General features: G+C 42.3%; 1 pseudogene; it reads right to left on the bottom strand.

Moving 5' to 3' along the window:
• Nucleotides 1-375: 375 nt before the first annotated feature.
• LOC146805473 (ubiquitin C-terminal hydrolase 7 pseudogene) lies at nt 376-5,522 on the bottom strand (annotated as a pseudogene).
• Nucleotides 5,523-8,069: the final 2,547 nt, after the last annotated feature.

Below are 8,069 nucleotides of genomic sequence, written 5' to 3'. Positions count from 1 at the left end.
TCCTCCCATCTTCCTCACACCTCCTGCCATCACACCACAATTACCCCTGCCTCAACACCAAACACCACATTTTCTTTGCGCCCAGGGCGCTCTCCCGCTCAATCCGATATACGGCCCGCCTGCAACACAGAGCCAACCCGATTCATGCGAGACACTTCTGATTTATTTACATTAATTTATTTACAAAACAGCCATAATGGCAACGAAAATTACTAAGGGGAAAGTATTGATCTCTGCAGTAAAAAGTCTCACAAGAGTGTCCCTTTATGTCAACATATATGCTGGTGAGTCACTGACACGATTTAGATAAAAGTAAGTCCTGTGCTGCACTTAAAATCTGACAGACGTCTAATAATTTGAAACACACAGTATTACTGCATTAAAAAAAAAAAATTTTAAACTGTTTTCTGAAATTGTTTGCACACTCGGATATTCTTTTTCTCAGCATAAATTCATTTTGTTGTAAACCATTACAAATATAATTCACTGAACAAAAGCCATCATCATACCTGGCGAAATTGTAGTTCTTAGGAAGATTAACATAAAGGGGTTTATTTAAATAGAGTGTTTAGACATTTTACAAAAATGTTGGTGGGAGCAGTAGGTTAAAAAACGTAAATATACTGGTCTTGATTCACGAAAGGTTCTGAAAAAGTCAGAATCTACTCCCCTTGATTTACTCCGATCTTTCCAAGAATTTCTGCCTTTTACAGAAATAAGAAAGGACTCCAGGAATACCTAGGCAAGTTGCCATGAGTAGTCGACAAACCTTACTGTTTCTGCATACAGAAAGATAGTATGGGTATATTTCTGCAAACAGCTATAGAACAAAAGTGTATTCACACTGTTTTTTCCGGTGAACAATACCCAATCCCTAATCGCCCATGTAAAATAGATCTGCTCCATACTCATTCCCACGCTGAAAGCTGGAAACTACCTGCAATTTTTTTATGAACACCCACAAAGTTTTACAGGTTGACGCACACAGGAACACCTACCAACTCGCCCTTCCAATTTGACTTGTTCACACAGAAATTTCACCACAAAGCCAGACGGTTTCTGCAAACAAATCCCATTAGCAAGTGCAAAATCTCAATATTCTCGATTTCGTGACTTAGGAATGGCATTTTGCACTAGCAAATCATGCTTTTGTCCATAGAAATTGTTCTTACATACACAAATGTGTTTGTAGATAGAGCCTATCACTTTAAGAATTATTACACAAAATGCATTTGTTGAACATACACCCAAAGTAAATAGTCAGCAGCAAACTATAGGCTGTACAGGGAAATGTTGTTGCACACTCTTGTTATCAAAGCATAACACTTAAAACTGCAGAAATCATTGAAAATAATTTGTAAATCCAAATGGCAAATAATTATCGCCAAGCGTTGGCTAATTAGAAGTTCAGGCAAGCAGGCTCTTAGTTCTAAATGCTTGATATCTTTTGAGTGTTTTATTCTCATCTCCAAAATGAAACGTTTATAAATCATACATACACTCCAGGTTCATACAATATACGTGTGCTGTTTGATAGTTAAGGCACATTTAGTAGCAGGTGACAAACCGTTTTCTAGCCCTTCATCAGTAGATCTGCTTGCCGATGCTGGCTGTATAGAAGTAGTGCACCTAAACCCTAACCGATAATGGCTTTCCATTTAAGCAGCATTTGTGATCTGAAAGTCCCTAATGACTGGCCACAGCCTACACAATGAATCAGGGGCCATTTATTGATCCGAGCTTTGCTTCTATAAATAAGGTATTTTAAGTAAAGAAATAAGTTTGGTAAATATAAGAATAATAAGGTGCAGCGATTGTTTAAGAACAAGCCCTACCAGGATGGACGACGATTGGCCTGCTCCCAACTGCAAGTCAGATTAATATTTCATGTTTAAGAGATTGCATTGGTTTTACAGAGCACGTGGACACTATCTCGTTAGTTTAACATGAAAACACCTGCAACATCCAAGCTAAAAATACTAATGTTGGTTCAAGACAATCATTGGTTAGTGCTTCAAAATGAACTATCTGAAGTGAGGACTATAAGCCGTAGGGACTTGTGCAGGTTGATTTTACAGTTCATGAGCAACAGTGATGTGCTGCTACCTAAAACTACATCCGCACACCCTTAGTATACCTCATGTTATATTAACTTTGACATCAGTTGTGAATTTTAACTGCTTTCTGAAGGTACGTAAAAGGATTTCTCTTCACAGCTTTGTTGGCATGGTCAAGCCCTAACCAAGTTCTTAGGTGTGGCGCAAAACCAGGCTGAGGCTCGAAATCTTTCAAGCTCACTTTGTACTCCTGCTCATTTATATACTCCCGCTGGCCCATACTTACAATGGCATACTTAAACTTCTCAAACTCTTTCTCTGGTACATCTAGAATTGCCTGAATCCGTTTCACCACTTCTCGAAAATGCTCCCCCTGCTGTATCTTTAGAAAAAATGGATTTCCAAATGTTACAAACACTTCTTTGTCGAAATGGGTCACTGTAATTAGCATCTCGTCTTCACTTATGTCAACCTGGTCACCTGGAATTTCTTCTATTCGAAGTGTGTGACTTACTGCAGGCAATAAATTTTCTAAAAGCTCGCACTCCTGGTGGACACCAATTATTTTGCTATTTACAATTCCTACAAGTCTTAATTTCCCAGAACCCTTTTCACTGAGTTTTACCGAATTTTTACATTCTTCCAATACGTCACGAACACTTCCATGTTTGTCTGGGTACAGTGTTATTTCCTCTTCCCTAAATGTACTGTCAAGCCATATAAATTTAAAACTTATCCTATTTTCAAGGTCAGTAATTTTGATTCTAAGCTGCTGGTAGCAAAGTTTCTTACATTGTCTCGGTTTTAAAAAATTGAAGATTTCCCCCAACGTACCAGCATAATCATGTCTTAGTGGACTGCCAGGCCCATCCCCGTGAGATTTGAAAAACTGGAGCAGCATTGGATCAGTGTTGAGCCTTTGAGCAATTGTTATTGCAACCTGGGAGTAATTCATTTGGTCAGATAATGCAACTGAAAATCCAGGATCATTAGGAATAGTTTTATCACAGAAGATTACGTCTACACGGTGATAAAGGTCTCTAAAGTAATGCTTTGCTAATGGCAGATCGCTGTTACTTTGTACATCACCTTTCTGAAAAACTATAATATCACCATCCATGAGTTCATCAAGTGCTTTATCAAGCGACACATCGTAGTCTTTGATTAATTCTGTTTCACCTGGCTTTATCTCCTCAAAAAGGATAAGGTTTGTCCCATTCGAAAAGCCGGCTCTTTCACACATAACTGGCAGTAAGTCACTTATTTTACTAGATATTGGCAAGCAGACATACCCACAGTAATTTAACGTGCGAGCTTTCGGGTCATACATTTTCAGAAACAACATGACATCATGGTCATTATCAAACTTTGGCAATGTCGCTCCATTGACTGACATTTCTGGATCTAAACATTCCAAAAACGCAGTCCAAATATTTTCACCATTGCTGAGATCAATCATTTGTCTGCTACACTCAGCTTCATAATCTAACATAGCTGGCCTTCTAGTACCATTTCTTTTATCTTGCATAGGCCAGAGTTGTACCTGATCACGTGGGTACCCAATGGTCTCTGAGAGAATATGAACAAAATCTTCAAGTGTAGAGTTTTTTAAGACTTTAAAGACTATGTACTTTACTGTTTCCTCATCATACAAATCATTTCCTTGGTGAGAACAAAAATGTTCCTCGGTCACAATCTGCACTTCCATATAAAGGTGGGCTTCTTGACGCACTTTCTTTTTGTGTGCATCTTTCCTTTTGGCTTCTTGTAGTCTCTCTACAAGCTGCAGAGGAATATCATCATCTGTGACTTCACGTAACACTTCTTTCAGCTTAGATTCCCGGATATAAACCAACATGTAAGCATTAGTAAACAGACGTAAGGACATACCATCATCATAGCTTCCATAGTTATGTTCTATGGCTTCTTCTTTTGTACACCTGGACACTACATCATCGTCAAACTTGCACCATTTACCGTCCCCCTTGGGATTCAGATAAACAACGTAGTGCCCATGATGGTTATCACCAATATGAACTAGCACTGCATGCAGGATGTAGTTGGCAGGATCATCACCATCGACTTTATACAAAAATTGATCAAGGTTTAGGTGCTCTGGAAATTCAAAGCGATCATTTATTTTGATGTCTCGATCAGTTTGTGAGTCATACGTAAATCTCATTAGCTGCAAATGCAAGACAGGGGGCAAGGTAAGAAACTTCACACCTTTCTCTGCCTCTTGCAAGCCATGCTCACCAGCATCATATTGATTCTCCCCATCCAGCTGTTCCACAGCCACATAGTCTGCAAAGGACTCCAAAATGTCCTTCTTTCCCTTGATGCTGACTTGGACATCATAGTAATCCTCAATACGCTCAGAACGGCATGCCACATGCTTGCACTGTATGTAGGAGGTCATCTTCCCGCGGAAGAGCTTGGGTATAGTCCCTTCTACACATGTGCCTTTCATTTTATTCTCCATGTTGTCCAGCAGCACCCTACAAAGTTCCTGAACATCGTGCTGCATGAAACTGTCTAGTGTCTCCCACCCAAAGGACTTTGTGAGCTTTCTGGTAGCCACTGGTTTGTCACTGTGCTGGAGATCATAGAACAATTCCTGTAGAGCCAAGGGGACACTCTTGGCTGGGTCATCATCCTCAGTGGGCATCATGTAAACAGCCTGGCGCAGCTGGTTAGTGAAGAAAAGAGTTTGCAGCAGGCTGTTCATATAGCAGGTAGCCCCTTGGTTCTTTAATCCGACATAACCAGTATGCTTCTTGGAGTCCCAAGCAACACCATGCGGCACATCGGCCTGCATCCACACCTGGAAAGTCACCTTATCATCTTGGATGAAGCCGTTGGCGGGATGGGTCAGCTGGTGGCGTGGCATGAAGCCATGGAAGCCCCAATCATTTTGGAGATGGTGGAAGCGGTGACTGATATAGCGGGAATAGGACTGGGACTCGTGGGTGTGGTGTCGCACTCTCAATACTGCATGCGCCTGGCAAGACCAGTCCTGCGAGTCTGAGTCGCCATTACACTGTAAGAAGAAACCGACTGTGATGGGGTTAGGTCCCTCGGGGACAACACGGGGCATTACCAGGATCCTCCAGGGCAGAGTGCGCACATAAAAAGGCTGGCTACGCACAGATAACCGCTGCTGGCTGAAGCGCTCGACTGTAAAGGTGAAGTTGAACTCCGCGCGCCAATGACCATCCTCCTCCGTCTCCTCCTTGTCAGCGGTCGGAGAGCGACCTTCACCGGCGTTATTTTCCACCCCATCCGCTTCTACCTCCATGGCATCAAGTGCGCCCGAGGCCTGCCGGCTCATGCCAGCCAGCAATTAGAAATGGGATGTAAATACTACGCTCTAATGGACACAGGGCTAACAGCTGTTTCCGGTCCTGCCCCCACGCTTTCTCGCGCCGCCCGCGCGTGCCCTCCTCAGAGTCAGCACAGCTGAACTGAACGACCTTGCGCGGCGGCGCGGAGCAGTGTTTTTTCAAACGCCGGCGGCGGTGTGCGCGCGCTTCCTCCATACAGCCCCAACTAAACGTTGCAGAGATGTGCCTAGATTGAGCCATTTCATTTTCCGTACTGAAACTCCAGTTGGGCTTCGTCAGTATCTGACACTCCCGCGCTTGTCAGTTCTTGCTGAAGCACAGTAGATGGAAAACCACTTTCATGTTTTGAGACAGCGCACGACGGGGCCCTGAAGCAATGTGGTACTGAAGAAGTTACGCTTGTTTGTGAAGGGGTGCAGCATTTTTTTGAGAAACTTAAAATAGCCCGTTGTAAATTTTTCAGTCAGCAAATGCGGTGAGACTTGTTATTTTATCATTGTTTGGCTTGCATCTGTGTAGAGGCTTTTCTGCAATGTAAGATGAACATACATTTGTGGTAAACGAAGAATCACTCGTACAACCAGCTTCAAGTTAACAGCAAGTTAGGTTCTTTATTGACAGGAAGAAGATCCCATCCATCCAACTGCCTTCTGCCATAGCCTTCCAGCTTTGGTACTCCAAACATTCCATGTGATATACACCCAGTCTCTACGGCATGCTAATATTCCACTTAAGTTTATTTATTCATGTTCTATTGATTAAAATCATTCCATGTATAAACCGTTATATAAAAATAGGAGCTAAAAACACTAAATAAGCTTTTTAAGCACAGGTGCTGATCGATTGGTTCTGCTAGTGTTAAACATAGCTAAAATATTAATTGATTACGATTATAATGAGCTTTAGAACGCAATGTTCAAAAGGTTTTAGGGTTACAGGTTTCAAAGTGCTAGGTGCTTGTTAGGAGTGATCCAGCGAAAGGCCATGATGAACATTTCACAATCAACGATTTACTCAAACATGGGCCCATATACACATCCAAGTTTCCGGACTGTTTCGCTGGGGGTCAAGTTTTATTTTCACCTTGATCTGAATTAGTCAATGTCTAACTAACCTTAACAGATCAACACTCTTCCTTTGGTCAATGGATCATTAGTCGAGTAGTTGATGGTGATATTAACAAATTCATTAATCTATCTTATAACTTTCAATAAAATAATCACAGACTCCGGGAAAGATTCAATGAATTTTATCTAATAACTCATTCAAAATGAACGCTAATTTGTACAGATTCACAGTGCAAACTCCATCAACTTTCATAGGAGAGAAAAAATCATTTATCAAATCACATTCAAATTACAGACACATTCAACAATTTTAATGCATTAGGAGTGATAGAGGAAGAGACAAAAGACATAATAACTCATACTTTTGAAAAAGATATGCACATTTTGAGTCAGAATAATATTTACCAAATGGGGAAACCCAACCCCTGGCCAAAAGGACTGGTGGAGTAAGAGTCAGGAGACAAAGACTATAGGACAGGTGCAGGATAGGATGATACTTCCTATACTTCTCTAGAACCCCGACGCACCTGGGCGCATCCCTCTCTTACTCTCTCTCCCTCCTGGATATTCTTACGCAAATATTCAATCTAGTCAGTCTGTCTTTCAGGATTGAGTCTTCACAGTCTCTTTTCTTCCAGCAGCAGATCTCCCCTACACCTCACTCAGCATCGACGTCAACACTTCTTAGCTTAAATCACTCTAGTTATAGTCTTTATTTCTGTATGTCCCACTGTTATAGCTGGGGGTCTCTAGTTGGCTGAGGTAGGTACCTTAGGCCAAATAGGGACCCTTGCTTCTAAGTCAGAGAAAGGAAGGACACCTTCTCAGATAGCCCCGGCTCACCCCCTCGGTAGCTTGGCACGAGCAGCCAGGCTTATCTTCAAGGCAAATATGTCAAGTATTTGCAACCACGCTCTCAGTAACCCAATGGTAACACCACAAATGGACTCCACACGAGTTTCATAAAAACAATTATATGTTTATATAAAAAGATATACGATGAGACCATACAATACAAATCCAACATATGTGTATTGATAATATTTCACCTTGCCGGTTATTAGGCCAGCAAGCCCTTGTAGGTTCTTGCAGTATTAATGAGCAAATCTCAATGATCCAATGCAGTCCTAAAGCAATGCTATGCAGTTCGTAATGCAAGAATCAGGCACATTGTAATGTAAAAATAATGCAGTTTGTTATGCAACAATCAGGCAGTTCGGTGTGCATAAATAATGCAATGCGTAATGCAACAATAATGTACTCCAGCACCGATCACGGTGCTCTGGTCGGTCTCTATGCCACTCTTACTGACTCGCGGTCAGCCCATAAGCCCCCAACACGGGTATGGTGTAAAACAAAGAGCAGCTCCACACTCCGGCCCCGGTACTGCCACTCCTTGGCAAGTACGGGCCGCAATACGAGCTTGAGCCGAGGCTTGCGCTGCGAGAATGGGAAAGGCCGAGAGCTTTTCTCTCCAAGCCGGCACCCTGCCCCAGGCGGCAACACATGCACGCTCGCTGAGTATTTACCTGGGAGGTGCAATCTCACTCTCCTCTCCCCTCCTCGCGGCTTTGGCCTCCGGTGCGACAACGTTGTTCTTG

Source organism: Triturus cristatus, chromosome 8, assembly GCF_964204655.1.
Source record: "Triturus cristatus chromosome 8, aTriCri1.1, whole genome shotgun sequence".
Lineage (NCBI taxonomy): Eukaryota > Metazoa > Chordata > Amphibia > Caudata > Salamandridae > Triturus > Triturus cristatus.
This window is presented reverse-complemented; position numbering and strand designations above follow the sequence as displayed.